At 40.7% G+C, this 22,396-nt stretch overlaps 1 protein-coding gene across 10 annotated transcripts in view; it reads left to right on the forward strand.

Moving 5' to 3' along the window:
* ATG7 (autophagy related 7) overlaps positions 1-22,396 on the forward strand; it is a 274,296-nt gene that overhangs the window by 215,164 nt on the left and 36,736 nt on the right. The gene's annotated exons all lie outside the window — the stretch shown is intronic.

The following is a 22,396-nucleotide window of genomic DNA, read 5'->3' on the forward strand; positions in this document are numbered from 1 at the left end:
CATTGCTTTTTCAGGAGGTATAATTTCCTGCCTTCTCGCCCCTCTTGTCCATCCACTACCCCCACTAGGATTAACCTTCCTAAAGCACTGGTTTTTACCATATCTCTCCTGTGACCTAACACCTTCCCCACTTTCCCCAGATCAAAACTTCACACTCCTCAGCTGTTTTCACTGTCTCCAGAACAGGCCATGTTCATTCCAACTTCTCTTTGCTCTTATAAAAGCCTTTTCTCCTGTCTGTGGTTCAGTCCTTCCCACAGTGACCAGGCCAGTCCCACTTGTTTGACTCTGCCCCAGCCTGTGCTCCCTGTATTCTGAATTCCTGAAATGTCTGCTAATTCAATGAGAGTGTAAAAGCCTAACTGTTCACATCCTGATTACATCACTGTTGTGACTCTAGTCTCTGAAACTCAACTATGAGCTGCTAGTGGTGCTCTTGGAGCAGGGGTGGGGAACGCCCAGCCCGATGGCCGCATAAGTCCCGCAAAATCAATACCAGCTGACATCACACGCCTCACCAAATTAGCCTGACCAAATACAGCAGGCTAATTTTTAAGTTGATCATTTTGTATGGCCCATGAATGATATTATAAATAAGATCTCAGGAACTGTTTCACAGAGCCCCTTAGGCCAAAAGAATAATAGCAGTTCCATGTATTAAATAGTTAGGACCAAGCAACTTAATATATACTGTCATAACAATTGAGTGGCTATTTGGAAAAAAAAAAATACAGCACATAAATTGAAAGATAATATCACTGTTTCATTCTAAAATCACCACAGTTATTTACTAATGGGGTTATGCTCTTGTTGGGTACTGCACTGCTCCCTAAACCTTCGAATCAGATGGGAATCTGCAACAGTCCTTTCCTAGTCTATGTTGATTTTCACACAATATTGCTTTTGTAAAAGCCAGTTTTGCTAGCTGCTCTGCCTGTGTGGTAGCTCATTCTCTGTCTCACTGCTTGACCAATAAACTCACTTTCACTTTAAAAACAAACAAAAAACAGTTTTGCAAAGAATGTAGCACAAACTAATGTTGAAGCTGTAAAGTACCTTGACCTTATAGTTTGTGCAGTGTCTGACAGGTGGTGTATCATGTTGTCTCCCTTAAAAATTTAAAATATCCCACAGAGCAAAGTCACTGTAGTGTCCTGAGGCACAGTTTGGGAACCGCAGTTCTAGAGCACAGGTGTAAGTAATATACTTCTCTTGTGTATTCCCCAAAGTACATTAGGTAATGCAGTCCTTATAGTAGGTAGCCAATAAATGCTTTGTGAGGATCTTAATCCTTGACATCCTGATAGAGGCCACAAATGCTGCAACTTGAGCAATATTCTGAGTTCCCTGTCACAGCAGTAATTCACATTAAATCCATTTGAGCATCTTTGGGGGATGAAGTGCCTATACTGAGTGGAGTTTGGCTTAGATGCCCTATAAATTCCCTTCCGTGGCTGAAGTTCTTTTATTCAGCAGCCACGACATGCCATATAAGACCAGTGTAAGTAGAACTGCATGACAGTGGTGAGGATGAAAGGTGTCAAATGCCCGTGCCAAAAACATAAAAATATTTTAATTCTTTTTTTTTTTTTTTTTATCCTCACCCGAGGACATTTTTTGATATTTTGTTCAGATAGAGTGGGAGGGGGAGAGAGAGAGAGAGAGAAACATCGACGTGAAAGGGACACATCGAGTAGTTGCCACCCGCACAACCCAACCAGGGCCGGGGACAAACTGCAACTGAGGTACGGGCCCTTAGCGGGAACCGAACCAGGGTCTCTGGGGACCACAGGCCGACGCTCTAACCGCTGAGCCAAACCGGCCAGGGCAAAATATTTGAATTCTAACATGATGAATTTGGTTTGGAGGATGGAAGTAGAGACATAGAGCTGCTGTTTCCTTAGTAAGCTAGATTAATCGATAAGCCACCTTCTTTTCAATTGCCACAAAAATTAAGCCTATGGTGGGACACTGAGAAAACTGCAGTACCTACCAAAAAAGCTGAAATAGCACAAAAACCATATCTGATCCCTATGTAATACAACTAAAAAACACAAAGTAAAAAAATGTAAACCTGGAAATAAAACACCACTGGGAAATGTAAAAACTCTTCTTGGTCAATGAGGAAATCAAAATCAAAATTATAGACTATCTAGAAAATAATGTGATAATTCTACACATAAATATTTTTTTATTTGATGTAGCTAATTCAGTGCTTAGGAAAATTCATCAACCTAAGTTCTTATATGAATAATAAAAATGAATAAAATAAAATAAATTATGCATCAAACTTACAAAGTTATGAAAAGAAAAGTAAAATTAACCCAGGGATGGCAGAAGAAAAATCTGAGAAAAGTACCTGACATATAATAAGCATTTAATAGATGTTAGCTCTTATTATCTTTAGTTGTCATATAGGTTGAGGAGTTTCTATTTGAATGGTATAGAAAAATCTTCAGGATATAGCGCTAAGTTTAAAAAGCAAGGTTTGTCTATGGTCATACCACCTTGAACCCTCCTGATCTTGTCTAAAAAGCAAAGTTCATTTTTGAGACAGTTGGGGAAATTTGAATATGGACTGTGTAATAGGTGATATTGTTCAATTAATGATAAATTGCAAAGGTGTGATAATATTGTGGGTGGATAGGAGAATGTCCTTACTCTTAGGGGATACATGCCTATAGATTCAGAGAATGTCATTGATGTCTGCAGTATACTTTTCAGTGGTTCGTGGGGGAAGAAAACATACATTAAGAGATAAATATGGGAAAATATTAATCAATGTATTTATGTGAATAGTATAGAGGTGCTTACTCAAGTTTTCTCTAAGTTTGAAACTTTTTTTTTATCCTCACCTGAGGATATTTTTCCATTTTTTGTTTAGATAGAGTGGGAGGAGGAGAGAGAGAGAGAGAGAAACATCAACGTGAAAGGGACACATCGAGTGGCTGCCACCCGCACAACCCTACCAGGGCCGGGGACAAACTGCAACCGAGATATGTGCCCTTAGCGGGAGCCGAACCCCGGTCTCTCTGGACCGCAGGCCAACGCTCTAACTGCTGAGCCAAACCGGCCAAGGCAGTTTGAAACTTTTCAAGAGAAAAAGAGCAAATATTATTACCAAAAATAAACAAGGTGCAGAATATTTATGTTATGTTTTTCTAAATCATGTATGTGTTTGTGTGTTTATGTTTATATGCTTTTATGCTTGCCATGCATTAACTATCTCTAAAGTATTTACCAGTGGTTGCTACTGGGGAGGGGAACAAGTTTGGCTAGGGCCAGGACCAGGAAACTTAGCTTTTGAATCTTGTACTACGTACTTACATATTCTGTTTTAAAAACATTCTATTGGCTTGTGTTTTTCTTTTACTTTAAACTCTCCTTCTTGTGCTCAGTCTTATTATTGTGCCATCAGTGGATAAAAGAAATAAGAATGCCTGGAGACTAGGAGACTATTTAGGAAGTGCCTTTTCTCAGAGCAGATTTCTTCAATGGTTTCTTCTTCATACGGTCCCCACTCCACTGTTGATCTTCCGGCGGGTGAGCAGCCTGTGTGCTTCCTGCCTCAGCATCCTACCCCACCCGCATGGAGCAGCCCTTTGGCCTTGGCTCTGTGGGGATTTCATGAAGGCGTTTTTACAGCTGGTGGAAGGTGGTAGGCACATGGGATGGTCCTCAGAAGAAATAGGTGTGGGCTTCCTGTTTTCACTGTGACTCAGACATGTGGGAGAGCACTCCTGTAGAATACTCTTGATAAATAACTTTTTACCCTGACACCAGTGAGACTCTGTGTCACAGTTAGAAGTCAGGGCAAGAGGCACCTGATCCTTGAGGTTTCCTCTGTTGTGAGAACCAGAGCTGATAGTCTTTTGCATATAGCTTGTGGTGCCAACAATTTCAGAGCTGAAAAGGACTTACCTGAGGAATTCAAACCTCTCACTTTACAAAGAAAACACTGAGGCTAGGAGAAGTAAACTCACTTGGCTAAATGGCACAGCTAGTAGTCATATGTCCCCTGAGTCCCCTGAGCCATCTCCCCAGGACTCTTTCCATGGCACTGCAACAGCCTGAGAAGCCCCCAGGGATTCAAAACTGAGGTCTCCCGCAGGCTTTAGATTGTGATCAAAGCCTCACCTTGTTTTCTATATTTTAAGACTGCATATAAATAGTGTCAAGTTGTACATTCCTTCCCCAACTTGTGTTGTTTTTTTTTCACTCGAGTGTATTTTTGAGATTTATCTGTGTTGTTGCATATAGCTCCACTCAGTTCAGCCATTTTCACCACAGCATGGTATTTTACTTTATACATATTTAAAAATACATCCATTCTTCTACTCAATTACATTGAGGGGTTTTTCCAAGCTTTTGATACAAATAATCCCCCAACAAGCATCCTGTGCTTGCTTCTTTTACCCAAGAAGCATCCTTGAGGCTTCTTGAAGGTTTAAGCCCTTTCTGTTCTCACTATCTCTCTGTCCTTTGTTGAGCAACACCCCAAACAAATAGTTAGGGCTCTCTGTTTCAGGAATTCATGATTCATAAAAGTAGGTATTTATCTGAGAGACAATAAATTGGTTTACCTCAGGCTTTCTGATTTGGAGAGTGGTGTGTTAAAGTCACCTGGGACGTTTTTCCCCTTCAAAATAAACTCAGGACTTTCCCTCAGACCTATTGAAGTTAAAATTTCTTGGGGATAAGAAAAGCTCCTCTTGGAGAAGCTCTTAGTAACTGAGGCCCTCCCATGATTTACCACCCCACTGTATTTGGGCAGGCTACTCTCTTGGAAAGCTGAGGAGGCAGCCACGTCCCTCCCGCAGCCTCATCTCACAAGTTTCGGTTGTGGCCCCCTAGAAAGCGAGCAGGCATTGTGGGAGGAAGTGGCCTATCAGCAGAGTAAACATTGTGAACGTCAGACACCACTGTGCTGTGGTCCTGGCCTGCTGGTTATGCCGTTTGATTTCTTCTGTGTCATCTCTATAGGCACCTGCGTTTATGACAGTTTGGCTGATGTTTGTGTTTCTTCCTTCTGTGTTGGAAAAGGTGATTCCTCTTTAACCCCAGAAAGTTGAACAATCACTTAGTCCAGTATCATGCTGGATAGAGGGTTTACAGCCTGCCTTCAGTCAGATTGTGTTCTGGTGCTAGGCTGCAGATACATGCATTTATAACTATAACACCAGAAATTATATAAAGGCCACTAGACACATATAAGAGATGTTCATCAGGTATTACAGAGGGAATGATTCTAGTTTGGGGATGGAGAAGACTTCATGGAAGAGAGGCCATTTGAGCTGTGTCTGAAAGAGCTAGTAGGATTTTAACAGAATCTGCACAAGAGAACTACAGGTTCAAAGGCACAGTTTTGCCTTTTTCAGGTAACCGAAGGGTAGAGTGCATGTAAGGAATATGCAGAGAGATGAAGCTTGAAAGGTAGGAAGGTAGGTAGGTTGAGGTGAGGCATGGGAGCATTTTTTTTTCTAAGCAATTTTATTTTATTTTTTTAATCCTCACCTGAGGACATTTTTCCATTTTTTGTTCAGATAGATTGGGAGGGAGAGAAAGAGAGAGAAACATCGACACGAAGGGGACACATCGAGTGGCTGCCACCCACATAACCCAACCAGGGCTGGGGACAAACTGCAACTGAGATACGTGCCCTTAGCGGGAACCGAACCTGGGTATCTCTGGACCGCAGGTAGATGCTCTAACCACTGAGAAAAATCGGCCTGGGCCATGGGAGCATTTTGTTGTTTTTTTTGTTTGTTTGTTTGTTTTAAATATCTATTGTGTTTTATTATTTTTTTTAATCCTCACCCGAGGACATTTTTCCATTTTTTGTTTTAGGTAGTGTGGGAGGGAAAGAGAGGAACAGAGAGAGAGAGAAACATCGATGTGAAAGGGACACATCGAGTGGCTGCCACCCGCACAACCGACCAGGGCCGGGGACAAACTGCAACTGAGGTATGCGCCCTTAGCGGGAACCGAACCCGGTTCTCTCAGGACCGCAGGCCGACGCTCTAACCGCTGAGCCAAACCGGCCAGGGCCATGGGAGCATTTTGAATGGACTATTTCCTGAAGATGTAAGGGAACCCAAGAATTGTGTTAAGCAGAGGATAGACATGGTAAGGACTTTTATTTTATTTTACTTTATTTGGTAAGGACTTTTAGAAAAATGCCTTTGACAGCAAAAATTGGAAAGGGAGAGCTGAGGCCTTGATCCGAAGACAGGAGGAGGCAGTAGCAATAGAAAAAAAAAAAAGAGAGAGAGAGAGAATGGATGAATCTGAAGGTAGCTACTCTGTTGAAGTGAACAAAATAGATAGGTAGACAGAAGGCAGCTTCAACTACTAATTTTTTCTGTTTCTATTGATTTTGTAAACTGCGGTCAGACCACAGGTAAATAGCAGCAGTATTTTTATCAGTACCTAGGGCTATGAAAACAAAAAACAAAATGGAGTATAATGTGGAAATAATTGCATAAAGATCTAAGTAGGGACAAGAGTTGAGGCATATGAAAGAAATGAGCATCAATTAAAAATGTTAAAGGGTCTTCGAGGAGGAGGAGGGATAAAAATATGAACAATAAAATGGCAATAAATACATATCTATCAACAATTGAATCTAAAAAACCAAAATAAACAAATAAGCAGAACAGAAACAGACTCATAGATACATAGAGAACATTTTGACGAGATTGGAGGGAATGGGTGGAAAAGGTGAAGGGATTAAGAAGTACACCAAGAGATCGCCAGTTTGATTCCCAGTCAGGGCACATGCCCAGGTTGTGGGCCCAATTCCCAGTGGGGGACATGCAGAAGGCAGCCAATCGATGTTCTCTTTTATCGATGTTCCTATCTTTCTCTCCCTCTCCCTTCCTCTCTCTCTAAAATCAATAAAGAAAAAACAATTTTTTTAAAAAAAGTACAAATTGGCCATGGCCTGTGTCACACCGAAGGGTTTCAAGCTCAGTTCGATTCCTGGTCAAAGACACGTACCTAGATTGCATGTTCGATCCTTGGCCCAGTTGGGGATATGTGCAGGACGCAACCAGTCGATGTGTTTCTCTCACATGTCTGTCTGTCTGTCTGTCTGTCTCTCTCTCTTTCTGTCTCTCTTCCTCTCCCCCTTCCCTTCTACTCTCTCTAAAAATCAATAGAAAAAATATCCTCAGGTGAGGATTAACCAAAAAGATGTACAAATTGGTTGTTACAGAATAGTCATGGGGATGTAAAGTACAGCATAGGGAAAATAGTCAGTAATATTGTAATAACTATGCCTGGTGTCAGGTGTGTACTAGATTTATCAAGATCACTTAGTAAGTTGTCTAATCATTGGGGTGTACACCTAAAACTAATATAATAATGTTTGTCAACTATAATTGAAACATTTTAGAAATGACTTTTTAAAATGTTAGTACTCGCCCGGCCAGTGTAGCTCAGTGGTTGAGTGTCGACCCGTGCACCAAGAGATTCCCGGTCAGGGTACATGCCCAGGTTTGGGACCTGTTCCCCAGTGGGGGCATGCAGAAAGTGGCCAGTCGATGTTCTCTCATTGATGTTTCTATCATCTCTCTCTCCCTCTCCCTTTCTCTAGCTCTAAAAATCAATAAAGAAAAAAAATTAAGAAATAAAATAAAATGTTAGTAGTCCAAAAAAAAAAAAAATGGCTTCCTATATGTCTTAACTTTCATGTGCTGATTTCTGCACATGCTGAAGTCAGGAAATGGGGAAAATCCTCTGCATTTGGAATCAGGAAGCCAGCATTTAGTGTTCCTGTTCTGGCTCTTAACAATCTGTGAAACCTTGTGCTAGTCACTTGATCTCTCTAGACTGTGATCCCTTCCATCTTAAAACAAGATTTATCTGTTGCCCCAAGATTCCTTTCAGACCTATCTTTGTACAGACTCTGCTGATAGCACTTTAGGCTTCTCCCCTGGGGCATATCTTTCTAGATACCACTCACCTTTTTCTTTTCCAAGAAGTACTGCTTATTGAGTTTCTGTAAACCACTTCCATAGGTCATATGATCTATTTCTAAATCTGTCCTACTGAGAATATATGTGTCTATATTAGGTTAAAGGCAAGAAAACTTCTAAAGGATTCACAAAGCAAGTGGTAATGTACTTCCCTTTACCTTTTAGTAATGGGCTAATATAAAGAGCTAGTGAACTCTGAGGGTTAATTATGCTTTAATTGGCATTCAACTATGGTACAGGGGCAGAAAGAACTTGGCAAGACATCCTCAGTTGTGTGCCTACTTCAGACTATTGCCCTGCCCTTGAAGAGTACAGTTGTGTTACAGATGTGATAAGATATATTTCCCACGTGAATTTTTTTTTTTGTACATTTGAATTCTAAGTTTATATAAACTGTCTTTCCATCCAGTTTGTCTTTTTCTCTTTTTAGTATGTTAATCATAGTTATTTTTAAGTCTTTGTCTGTTAAATCAAATATCTGTGTCATCTCTGACCTTCTATTCACTGTTTTATCTCTTAATAATTGGTCACTTTTTATAACTTTGGGGGGGGTTCATATTTAGTAATTTTTTTATTATATGCCAGACATTGTAAATGATGTATGTACTCTGGATTTTGTTGTGTTGTTCTAAAGAGTGTTTAATTATCTTCTGATAGTCAGCTAAATTACTAGGAGGGCACTTTGATTCTGTTAAGGCCTGATTTAAGCTTGTTAGGGCAGATCTTTTTCAGTGTTCCCCTTAGTTCTAGAGTATGGTTGATAATCTTATAGGTGGCCTTTCTGGAGTTCTAATAAATGTTTGATATGTTCATCTATGTCTTCCACTCTGACTTGGCCCCAAATCTAACATCTCTCTAGTACTGTTTAATATCTAGCATTTCCTCTCAGCTTTAGCTCTCACCTTCCCAGCATGTACTTTCTTCTCCCAGAATTTTAGGTGTGTCACCCTTCATTCTGAATATAATTAGCCAAGGTTCCAATTTCCACATAGATTTCTAGGTTTCTTCCCTGAGGTTCACCCATCTCTGCAACCCTGCTCCCCAAATCCAACATCATTGTAATGATTTCTGCCTTGTCTCTCTTTCAAGACCATTGTTCCCATTGAGTTTCTGTGTTGATTGCTCTCTGAGTCTGATAACAATTATTTCACATATTTTGTGAGGCTATTATTATTGTTTATGACGAGAATCTGATATAATCTACATTATCATGGTCAGAACTGGAAGTCATCATTTTGCTGTCTTGATTTCAGTAACATTTCTTTAGAAACTAATTTTATGGTTTATTTTGATTTTGTTTTGAGTTTACTTCATTGTCATTTTGTTATTTAGTAATGTTTCCCAACTATGGAATATGGACCTTGGGTATCTTTATTATTTAGATAGAAAATGATTATTTTTTTAGCAGTATCTTAATTAATGTATTAATTGGCCTACTTAGCTTTGGTGCTCATTATGTTAAAAGTTAGCTTCTTGACATTTACTTTGTTTGAATTTTGTGAAGGGTTGAGAGTCCATTCTGGTTTGCCCCTATATTCCTAGTGAGCATGATCTCAGTAATAGTGCATCTTGGCAAAACTGATGTGTTGGATAATTTCTGAAATGGCAGCCAGTGGAGTTTAATTCCTTTGGCTCTAAGTTTTATCTCCTGTGAAAATTCAGCCACTTCAGGGTAAGAATGGCAGAGTAGGCAGTATTAGAAATTCACACCACTGGGAGAACAAATTATCAGATCCGCTCTTGTAGAGTTAGTTTATTAATAAGTGGGAAGAAATTTTTTATAGTTAAGTTTTGGTGTCTGAGGCTGTGAACAGGGCCATACAAGAAAAGAAAGTGTACATGACATGGAAGGGACAATGGAGATAAACTTTATTGTTGTTTTAATCCTCCCCAGGGAGCTAGGCTCCTTCATTTTTACATCTATTTCCTCAAGAAGTTCTTAGTGCAGTGTGATAGGTACTATAGTAATAAAGCTGAGTCAAAAATGATGCAAATAGCCCAGCCAGTGTGGCTCGGCGGTTGAGCGTCGACCCATACATCAAGAGGTCGCCAGTTCGATTCCTGGTCAGGACACATGCCGAGGTTGTGGGCCCAATCTCCAGTGGGGGTACATGCAAGAGGTGGCCAACCAATGTTCTCTCTCATTGATGTTTCTATCTCTCTCTCCCTCTCCCTTCCTCTCTCTCTAAAATCAATAAAGAAAAAATGTTGTTTTGAAAAACATGATGCAAATAGACTGATAATATAGAGTAAGATTTAAAATAATAGTAGGCTGGAAGGACATCAGAAATCAGTAAACATTGGTTTCTTCCTGCGAGGGCTTTTGGGTGGCTGGTGGTTCAAGATGGGAGGGAGACTTCATTATATACACTTTTTTTTCTCTGAAGCTTGAACCATGTGAATATGTTAACTAAAAAAAATGGTGAGCAAGCGTATCCATTTTTTTTATCCCTCCTCTAATGTCCTAAAATAACAGTAAAGGGATTTTTTTAATCCTCAGACAATGAGAACAAGAGAGCAAACAACAACAACAACAAAATAATGGAATCTGGAAAGATGGTGCTATAAACTGAATGTTTGTGCCTCCCACACAGCCCCCCCCCCCCTCTTCTTATGTTGAAACCTAATCCCCAGTGTGATGGTATTCAGATGTGGAGCCTTTGGGAGGTGATGAGCATGGGGTAGTAATGAATGAGAGCCCTTATAAGTGAGACTCCAGAGAACTCCCTTGTCCCTTCGGCCATGCAAGGGCACTAGATGATGGCCATCTATGAACTAGGAAACAGGCTTTCACCAGACTCCAAATTTCTGATGCCTTAATCATGGACTTCCCAGCATCCAGAACTGTGAGAAATAAATTTTAGCTTTTTAACCATCCAGTCTGTGGTGTTTTTATATAGCAGCCCTAATGAATTGAAGCAGATGGACAATAAGAAAGTTAAATTCTAGCCCTGGCCGGTTTGGCTCAGCAGTTAGAGTGTCGGCCTGCGGTCCAGAGAGACCCGGGTTCGGTTCTCGCTGGGGGCACGTACCTCGGTTGCAGTTTGTCCCTGGCCCTGGTTGGTCGTGCGGGTGGCAGCCACTCGATGTGTCCCTTTCACGTCGATGTTTCTCTCTCTCTCTTCCTCTCCCTCCCTCCCACTCTATCTGAACAAAAAAAAAAAAAAGAAAGTTAAATTCTAAACCAGCTAGTAGAGAATGCCTATATTTTCTACCTAAGACTTGGGAATTGGGGACAGTAAATTAATCTGAAAGTGGGAGGTAAATATGAGGTTTAAAACAGGAGGGTTGGTTGAAAGTCTGTCTTAAGAAGCAGTCCCCATCTCCCCACTCTAGCTTTGCACAATAGGACAACTGTCTCCCCTACTCCAGTTAGGAAACTGAAAGTTTACCCTCTGGTCAGAGTAAACAGGGCTTCTGGACCAGGACACATCATCCAGAGTTGAAAGTAGGATGTATAACACTGAAAACATGGGATTAAAAGAATGTTTATGTATCAAATACAGAGAGATCAGACCTCCTCCCCACACTGGGCTCCCATAACCCAGATCATCAAGCTTAAATACCTTCCGTACCGGAAAGTGGATGATCTTTCTCCAGGGAATCTGACCAACCCAAAAGCGAAGATGTCAGGAGCTCTGTGACATGGTAGTTCAGCCAGCTGAGCCAAAGGGAAGTCTATGGTAGACTTCAAACAGCTCTTGAGTACCTCCTTCAATATTCCTAGAGAGCATCCTCCTTCAATAGGAGCAGAAACCAAGTATTGTCAGGCATCTAACTTGACAGAGACTAAATAAATCTGAAGAAAACAGACTATGCCAAGGGATAAAAATTTTAGATAATCCAAAAAATTCTTTATTATTTATGTTCTCAGTGAGGTAAAAGAGATATTCATGAAATGAGAAAAAGGCTATAAAAGGGGATATTCAGGTAATTGTTAAAAGCTCTCAGAAATTTAAAATTTTTAATAGAAAGATTAGACAGTGAAATTCAGAGTATTTTCCTGAAACTAAAGAAAAAGGCCAAAGAAATGAAAATAGAGGAGAAAAGATAAGCAAATTATTGGAGCAGGCAATGAGTGCCAACATCCAAATAATTGAGGTTACAGGAAGAAAAACAGACTAGAAAAAAAAAGTAGAGACAATTTATCAATATTGAGAGACACAAGTTTCTAGATTCAAAGGGTCTACTGACTGCCCGGAACAGTGAATGACAATAGGCCAGCACCAAGGCCCATCACAGTGAAATGTCAGAACAGTGGGGTCACAAAAAGACCTACCATGTAAAGTGAGGAAAAAATAGGTCATACACAAAGAATAAAAAATCAGAATCGCTTTTGACTTCTCAATAACTACGCTGGAAACCAGAATTCAATGGAATAGTGCTTTGAAACCATGAAGGAAAATTATTTCTGATCTACATCCATATCCAGCCAAACTGTTCATTGAGTTTGAAGGTAGAATAAAGATATTTTCAGGTACACAAACGATCTCAAAAAAGTTATCTTCAATTCACTCTTTTTGAGAACCAACTAGATGAACTCCAGAAAAGCAAAGGATTACAAGAAAGAGGAAGAGCCCTGGCCAGTGTGGCTCAGTTGGTTAGGTGGTGTCTTTTGCACCAAAAGGTTCCTGGGTCGATTCTGGGTCAGGTTTCATGTCTGGGTTGGGGACTCGATCTCCAGTAGAAGACATGCAGGAGGTAACCAATTGATGTTCTGCTTCTCTCTCCCTTCCTCCCTCCTTCTCTCCTTCCCTCCCTCCCTCTTCCACTTTCCTTCCCTTCAGCCCCCTCTCTCCCTTCCCCCCTCCCTCCCTCCCCCTCTCTCCCTCTTCCTCTAAAAATCTATTTTAAATCCTTAAAAGAAAAAAAAAGAAAGAAAGAAAGAAAGAGGAAGACGTGGATTATAGGAAATGTGGGGGATGGCACACAGGAGAGAGTCGAAGGAATCCTTAATAATGGTGGAGGCAAACCTTAGGATGACAGTTGTGCCTGAAGCACTGAGGGAAACTAGAACAGATCAGGGCAGATCAGAGGCCCCAGAATGGATTTCGTTAAGAAAGTGAAATTGCTTTAATATGTGTTTGATCATATATTTAGGAGATTTAGACAATTGGCAGAAAGATGAGGATTAAATTATCCCAAAGTGCTTAGGAACAAAATAAAACAAACAAAAAAGGATAATTGTTAACTCCAGGGAAAACAATGTTGTAGAAGAAAGAAAAAGTAATCCTAGTATATTACAGTGCTCACCTAGATATAGCAATTAGATAGTAATAATAATGTTAACACTGGATACTGATCTAATTAAACTTATAATGTAATTATGTTGAAAGGATGAGAGGACAAGAAGGTAAGAGTTGTTGATCGTAGGGGTGAGGGGGTGCTTAGCATTGAAAGAGAGCTAAATCTTCATTTACCAAAATAGGAAATATATATATAATGCTTAAGCTAAAATGAAATTTAAAAAATCAAGAGGTAACAATATAGACACAATATTTTAACATATAGAGGTAATTTGAATAGTATCAGGTAACTCATTAGAGGAAGTGGAAGGTGGGAATGTACTGTTTTTCATAACAAGCCTTGTAATTATTATTTTTTAAACTAGCTAATATATAAATTAGAGTCAAATGAAAACTTAAAAGGAACAAAACAAAATGGAAGAGTGATTATGAGAATGAACACTGAGGTTTTGGAGGATGAGTAGGAGTTCTGTAAGCTAAGAGAATGGAGACGTGTATTAGCAGGTAGAGAGAACCAGGACTGGCAATAAGTAGTGTGAGTGTAGCATGGCTTCTAAAGGAAGCTTGAGATGTGAGGTATAGTCATGCCTATTTATTGGTTTTGCTCTCTTTGGTGTCTGTATGTTGTTTAAATTTTAAGATATGATCCTTTTGCTACTGATAAAATGATAACCTGTTACTATGTTTGATTATTGTTCTAAAAGAGCAGTATTCTTTGTACTAATTTCAAAGGGAGGAAAGTGAACTGTCATTGGGAGGGAGAGAGAAACATCGACACAAAAGGGACACATTGAATGGCTGCCACCCACACAATCCAACCAGACCTGGGGACGAACTGCAATCAAGGTACGTGCCCCTTACAGGAAGGCGAACCCAGGTCCCTCTGGACCCCAGGCCGATGCTCTAACCTCTGAGCCAAACCGGCCAGAACGAAATGATCTTTGCAGTAAGTAACATGATACTGAAAAGGCAGTGTCATTTCCAAGTTTCTACTTGAGCTTCATAAGAGTCTTTTAACTACCACTCCCAACCCTCAGGAGTCCTTGCAAGACAATAGACTCCAAAGGAAACAGGCACTTTCCCAAAAATTTGGGAAATTTGAATGCCTGCAGCATCCCAAAGCACCTAGGGCCAGAAAAAGGAAAAGGACCTCTAGGTCAGGTGGTTAAGTGCTAGTTGTGGGTCGTTTGCAGCCCAGTCACTTCCTGTTGCTGATTGCAGGAAAGCACATGGTATGGTGGTAAGATCTGAAGTTGACTCCTGGCTCTACTAACTTTGTGACTTCAACAAAGTCACCTAACCTCTTTCAGAGTAAGATATTCAGAATAATAATCACAGGGTGATTACAGATGCCAGGTAAAATTATGTATATGGGAATGCTTTGTAAATAGAAAACTCCTATTACAAATCTTGGTTTCAATTAGTAAATTTCTTTACCTGTTGAGTTTGTCTCTACAAACGTGCCTTCTTTCTCTGGTATATTATTGACTCCAGGTTGGCTTGTGTGTTAGTTAAGGTATGGGTTAAGGTACTATAACAGCTCTAGCCGGTTTGGCTCAGCAGTTAGAGCATCAACCCTCATACGAAAGGGTCTCGGGTTCAATTCCCAGTCAAGGGCATGTACATGGGTTGCAGGTTCAGTCCCCAGCCTTGGTTGGGGTTGTGCAGGAGGCAACCAATTGATGTGTCTCTCTCACATTGATGTCCCCCCCCCCCCTTCCACTCTGTCTAAAAATCAATGGAAAATATCCTCGGGTGAGAATTAACAACAACAAAAAAGTAAATCAATTTAAAATTCCCTTTCTCAGTTACACTGACCACATTTCAAGTAGCCACTTGACTAAATGCTATTGTATTGAACAGCACATATAGAACATTTCCATCACACAGAAAGTTCTATTGAGCAGCCCTGAGCTAGAGGAGTGGTCCAGAACTTGAAGGGTGGCTCTGCTGTACAAGGTCATCCATGGACCTGAATTCCTTAAATATTATTGCTCTATTATTCCCTAGGTAAGCCTTCATAATGTTTTTTTGTGCTATAAATCCCTTGGCAGTCTGACAAAGCCTACATACCACTTCACAAAGTAATATTGTTAAATGTGTAAGATAAAATACATAGAAATTACAAAGTAAATTATGTTGAAATACAATTGTCAAAGTACTACCAAAAAAAAAAAAATCCAAACTCACCCAGCTGGTGTGGCTCAGTGATTGAGTGGCCACCTATGCACCAAGAGGTCACTGGTTCAATTTCAGATCAGGGCACATGCCCAGGTTGGCTGCTTGATCCCCAGTAGGGGGTGAGCAGGAGGCAGCCAATCCATGTTGATGCTTCTCTCTCTCATCAGTGTTTTTCTCTCTCCCTTTCCCTTCCTCTCTCTCTAAAAAATCAATTAAAAAATATTAAAAAACAAAACTTATGATATAGTATTATATGCTTTATTAATACATCAAATAATGATCTAGTGGCAAGTATAATGGCTACTGTAATTTCAAAGTAGTGATGAGTATATGTGATATTTCAAGATAATTCATAACAAGTATATGTGATGTGAAAATATCTGTTAATTTCAGTTGGTGACAGTCATGGGTACTGCTAATAATATCAGATAGAGAGAGGATAGTGAAAATAAAGTTTTATAGTTTTTTCCCACTCAAGGTTACAGACCAACAATTTTATTTATAGACTCCATGGTTAAGAAGCCCTGCTGAATGTTATAAAAGCTGGCTGGTCAATGCCAAGTCCAGACTCCATAATGTAGAAAGGAGAAAAAAGAAGTGGAGGGCAAATGATTTCCCTTTTAAAGGACATGAGGTGGGTGTTAATTACATCCCATTGGCCGGCAGTTAGTCACACAGCCACCTGCAGTGTAAGGCAGACTGGGAAATGCAGTGTGTGCAGGGCAGCTCCTGTACCTTGCTAGTGAAAAACTGGAAGGAGTTCTGTCAGTAAAGGAAGACGTGAAGAATGGATATAAGGATCAGTAGTCTGCCACAGCTTGGTTCATCACTGTGGAATTGAAACAAAGAGTATTTATTCAAAAAGTGCTTAGAAGTCACAAGTCTAAGTCAGAAATGCCAGGAAGTTTCACTCTTACTAGCTGTGGACAGGCCACCAAAGTGTTAACCAGCACCTGAAGAAGCATCACCACCCAGTGTCTAAGGGATATAAAATATTTTGAGTTAATATCCCCCAATTCTGTGGATATGCCTGCAGTCATTGGCAACATTGTTAGTATTAGCATAGAGAGGACACTTTTCTCAGTGTCAGAAGTGTGTTTGTTCCTTGCTTAAAGCAAACTCAGTATGCTATGATCTGCACTTAAAAAATTAATAACAAATTAAGTGTCTGCTCCTGTCACCAATGGCCTGTATTCTATGTGCAAGAGAGCATAAAGTAGCAGGAAGCAGGCTGTTCCCCAACAGAACAGATCCCTTGAGCAAATGCCCTTTAAAGTTTAAAATAACAACCCCTTGGGTTGCACAGGCCTTTAACTTTTCAGAGAGCTATAAGTACCTTAATTCTTCTTATTTTATTAGAGTTTCAAGTCATGGGATTATTTTCTCTTATTTTTCAAGTTAGTTAAATAAATAGCAATTATGACACAGCACCACATGGCCAGCAGCTTTTAGCCTTTAAATGAAGGGTTTGAAAAGGCACACTTAGAGGCAAACTTGGTTGGCTTTTGCTGGATGGGAGGGAGGCAAAGCTGTGCCAAGCCCAAATAGCACTTAAAGGGCCAGATCACTCCCCCCACTCCCCCGCTTGTCTCCGTCCAGGAGGGTGTTTTTCCAATACAACATTCAGTGCCCTAGATTATGAGCTCCCGAGGGGCAGGCACTGGGGTCTTTGTACTCCAAAAAGCCTGGTGCAATTCCTTGTACATAACAGGCACTAGATGTATGTTTGCTGACAGATAATTTCTATTTTATAAGCATTATAATAGCCTTTTAAGTAAGTGTCATTTTAAAGTTTGCTGAATGAAGGGTGTTTGGGTTTTTTTAGCCTTAGGGTCACCATTGTTTTATTTTGTTTGTATTTTTTGCTTATCCCTCCCCCAATCCATCTCTAGTTTTAAAACGTGATTCACTAGGAAAGTATGACTCCATTAATTGAATTCATTTTAGAGCCAACTTTTCAGGAATCTATCTATTTCTGTAAAGTGAGATCTACTTGCAAGTGTACCATTTGATGCCAGCACTCAGATTTTCCCTGACTCAGTTGTTCCAGTGGTGTTTGAAATATCTCCCCATAAATCAGGCAGCCAGTGCCCCATACTTGTAAGGATTATTTACTGGGTCTTGTGATTCAGTCCAGGATCCTGATAGTGATCTTGGACGGGTGATATAAATAGGCTAGGATTTGCCAATGGCTATTTTTATAAGGGAAGCTTTCTAAGTTGATTTGTTTGAACCCAGAATGACTTCCTCCTTCTGGCTTCCCCTGTTTTCCTTCACCAGTGGGGAGATCCTCTCTTCATTCTTCCTGCCTATCTTTCCCCCTCCCCCAGCCAGCTGGTGTCTGCAGAAATCAGAAGGAAGATACGTGCCTGACACAGAGTTGCTTGAAATCATATATCTTCAGCCCCTTTCAGGATCATCTTTCTTTCATCCGGCCCAAGAATGACACCTACCCCGCCCATCAGGCCAAGGATCTCTGGGACTGGCTGCCTTGTCTGAAATAGATATCCACCAGCTCTCAAGCAGAACAATTCCCTACATTCATACCTGAATGTATATTTGACAATATTACCCCTTGTTTGTCTTTGTAAGTTTGCCCCACCCCAAGTTTTTTTTAAAAATCCTAAGTAGAGTTGCAGCTAATGAACCTTAACCATAGAGTTATTGCCTCCTTTGAGGTCCCCTACTTTTCCCTAACCCCAACCCTTCTTGTGCTCAGCCTTCAGTTAATAGTCAGAGGAAGGGAAGAGAGAAAATCGACACCTAACACACCTGCCCCCAAGTGGTACAGACAGTGGGGTGCCTGGTCAGACCTTGGCCCTGGGTTTCTAGAACTCTCTTTTCTCCTTGTGGGTTGCCCTATGCCCTCCCCACATCCCCTCCAGCCCCTCCCATCCCCACCCACATCCACCATAGTAAGTCTGTGTCAGCTAGGAAAAGCTAGCCTTAGAGCACGGCCCTTTCTTTGCATCTTTTCCCCAGGTTTTCATGCTGAAAATAGCACATTCGCAACATGAAACAAAAATTGATTCTGCTGTCTTTTCACGTTGTGATTTTGACTATGCTGTTCTTGGCAGTCAAACTTTCAGGTTTGGGGGTAGAATTGATAGTTTAAAGTGTAAATGTTAAATTGGTCGGCGATATGCCATTTGGAATCTTAGCTGCCCTGGATAATTTACCAGCATCTGTGGCTTCACCCCACCCAGTGGCCTTGAGTGTCTCCTTAACTTTAACTGGCTTCCCTCTTGGAGCTTACCCCACCCTCCCAACCCCCAGCCAACCCTGAGTGCTGGAGCCCTTTCTCAATTCCTGGGCCAAGTGCTAGAAGTAAAAGAGACTGTTTTCAATCTCTGAGTTCTACCCAGGGTCAAGGGCCTCAGAGCCTGGCGCTGAGGTCTGGCCAAAGGGACCACAAAACCAGGTCACCAATGATGTCCATCCATGCTCTGAGCTTCGGTTCTGCCTTTACATGGAATGAACGTTCCATCTTTGAATAACTGAAGATCAAATGAAATAATGTGTTAATACTTGAAATGCTTTATGAAAGGTAGAGAGCATAACAACAACAAGAATAAAAATAGAAGCTACTTCCCTGGCCAGTTTGGCTCGGTGGTTAGAGTGCTGGCCCGCAGATGGAAGAGTTGCAGGTTCAATTCCCAGTCAAGGGCACGTAGCTCAGTTGTAGGTTTGATCCCAGGCCCAGTCAGGGTTGTGCAGGAGTCAACCAATTGATGTGTGTGTGTGTGTCTCCCTCCCTTTTTCCCATTCTATCTAAAAATCAATGGAAAAATATCCTTAGGTAAGGATTAAAACAAAAAAAAGTAGCTACTATTTTCTAAGAATCTACATGTGCTTCATGGGAACTATCTCCTTGAATCCTGACAACTACTCTTTAAAAGTATTAGTATGCCTATTTTATAGAAAGGAAAAGAGTACTCAAAAAGACAAAGTTCTAGGTCAGGATCACACCTAAGGAAAGCGACAGAGTTAAATTTGAGTCTGGCCAGTGTGACTTTAGGGCCCATGTTCTCATCTATTAAGCAGAATATTTTTCTTCCAATGTCCAGATTTGTAAGAGAGGCAGCATTATCTTTGAAGATGTGCATTAGCTGTTCTTTTCCTTCGGATACCTGGTGTACCTTTCATTTTCAGATCAACAAGCAGTTTCCTGTACCCAAGGTTTATTTCCTTCAGCAAAAGGAACTCGGTGATATTCTCACTAGGAGAAGGAGACATGAGATGTGGCTGTCTCTTCCAAGAAATGCACCCACTCTTGTCACCTATGCTGAACTGCCCTGTTGCACTGACTATAGATTAGTAACTCCATCACGACTCTATTATGTAAGCCACTATCTGTTAGGGTGACTAAGGTTTAGAAAGTGCTCACTGCATTTCTGTTTCTGGTTGACAGTAGATTGAGTAGGGCATTTAGGACTCTGCTTTTAATAGCCTTTGGGCAGATGTGAGTTCATCCAGCCCCTAGCATAGCACATGGATAGCCACACGGAGAATTAGAAACCAAAGGCTTGGTTCCTCTGTAGAGCCACAATTCTATGGAAAAGACAAGACAGGCATTGTGTGTATATTTGGTAGTATAGGATTAAGTACATCAATGTAAAGAATTTAGAGATGTCTGGGGTTAATGGTAGCTTTGGAAAAGCCTTCATGAAAGAGAATTTGATCTGGGCAAAAATAAAAAATAAAAATAAATAAATAAATAAATATATATATATATATGTATGTGTGTGTGTGGGGGGGTTAATATTCACCAGAGGATATCTTTTTTTATTTATTTGAGAGAGAGAGAGAGAGAAACATTGATCGGTTACCTCTTATACGCACCCCAACCAGGGATCTAACCTGCAACCAGGAATTGAACCCACAACTTTTTGGTGTATGGTACGATGCTACAACCAACTGAGCCACCCAGCTAGGGATGGGCACTAGTATATATAGGTAGAATAGTGAGAAGAGAATAATGTTAAGAATAAGAGAAACAGCCAAGTGTATCTGGTCAATGTTTTGAAATACTTCATTCTTGAGAGGATTTGATATAATTTAAATTTCAGTCTTAATTCAAGAAAGGGGCACATGACAAAACTTGTCACTTTTCAGAGTGTTCATGTCTTCACTGAGAAATTATGCAATTCTACTCAACATGTCTTAACTGTTTAGTGATAAGACATTGTCTCGGGAGCAGTGAAGGAACTGAGAGTGGATGAGATTGTGGTGGTGGTGGTTGCACAGACATATCTCTGTGTTAAAACTCATAATATTATTCACCAAAAAGTTAGTTTTTTACCATATGTATATTTCTAAAATAATAATTTTTTAAAGTGTATGAGTCCTTCCCCCTCAAAGAGTTTATAGCTTAATGAGAGAGAAGAGAGTAGACCCTTGCAGAGCTGGTCTATGCCACAAGAGAAAAAAAGACTGCTGTGAGAGTTAAAGCCACTGCTGACCTTGGGAAGCCTAACCCATCCTGACAGTTGGGTGGCATATGCAGTGAGAGTGTAGAATGGCAGAATAAAGGCATGGGAGCAGGACTTACGTGTTGGGAACAGCTCACGCCCACTCACCTCCCCTTTTTTTTTAACATAGGACATAATTTCTAAGCTAATGTTTGTTGAGCACCAACTCCACACCAACCACTGTGTTAGGTGCTGGGGATGCTGAGCTAGGGCCCACCTGCATCCGCATCTCACTAGAGAAAATATGCAGATGGAAAATGAACATATAAAAAGATGCTCCAGATTATCTGTCATCAAGGAAATGTACATTAAAACAGCAATCAATGAGATACCACTACACACCTATTAGGAAGGCCAAGATCTAAAACCCTGAGGATGCCAAACACTGGTGAGGATGTGAGCAGCAGGAAAATTCCCTTTCATTGCTGGTGGGAGTACAAAATAATAGACACTTTGGGAGACAGCTTAACAGTTTCTTATAAAACTAAACCTGCTTTTATCATCAATCCAGCAATCATGCTCCTTGGTATTTACCCAAATGAGTTGAAAAATTGTGTCCACACAAGAACCTGCACACAGATATTTATAGCAGCTTTATTCATAATTGCCAAAACTTGAAAGCACCATGTTGTCCTTTAGTGAGTGAATGGATAAACAAACTGATTCATCCAGACAATGGAATATTATTCAGTGCTAACAAGAAATGAGTTATCAAACCATAAAAAGAGAGAGGAAACTTAAGTGCATGTTACTAAGTGAAAGAAGCCAATCTGAAAGGGCTACTTACTGTATGGTTCCAATTGTATGACATTCTGGAAAATGCAAAACAGTGGAGGCAGTAAAAGATCAGCGGTTGCCAGGGATAGGGGGGAGGGAGGGACAAGTAGGTAGAGCACAAAGGATTTGTGGGGGAAAAAAGACTTTGTTCCCTTTCCTTAAGGATATCTGGTTTAGTTGGGGAGACACACACACACAGCGTAGCTGGAGATGAAGGAAGTACAAATTCTTCCTCTGTACCCAGAGGAGGGACCTAACTGACCCTCAGGAGCTTCACTAGTGGCTTTCTAGAGGGAGATGCTCATCTAAGATATGCTTAGGAAGAGCTGCAAACAAAAAGAAAGTGAAGAACATTCCAGGCCACAGAAACTGCACGTGGAAAAGCCTAAAGGTAAGAGAGAGGAACAGAAACCATCTGTGACTTGAGAGCAGCAGCTCAGCAGAGCTGGGAGGGTCTGGCAGCAAGGCTGAGGCACAGATGGGCTTGGTCAGTTGCACAAGGACGTGGAGATTTTGTGTTGAGAGCTATAGCGAGTACCAGAGGGTTTTGAGCAGGGTGACATGGTCAGATTTCTGCTTCAGAAAGATGACCACAGGGTAGAGGACAGATTAGAGATGCTAGTCTGGCTCAAGGAGGACAGTGGTTTAGCTAAGATCTGAATAGAAAGAAGTGGATGAATTGAGAAGGTAGAATCTCAGGCCCCTTTGGTTGGTTGGTTGGTGAGTGAAGGAGAGGAACAGG

Source organism: Molossus molossus, unplaced genomic scaffold (genome assembly GCF_014108415.1).
Source record: "Molossus molossus isolate mMolMol1 unplaced genomic scaffold, mMolMol1.p scaffold_m16_p_18, whole genome shotgun sequence".
In the NCBI taxonomy this organism is placed as follows: Eukaryota; Metazoa; Chordata; class Mammalia; order Chiroptera; family Molossidae; genus Molossus; species Molossus molossus.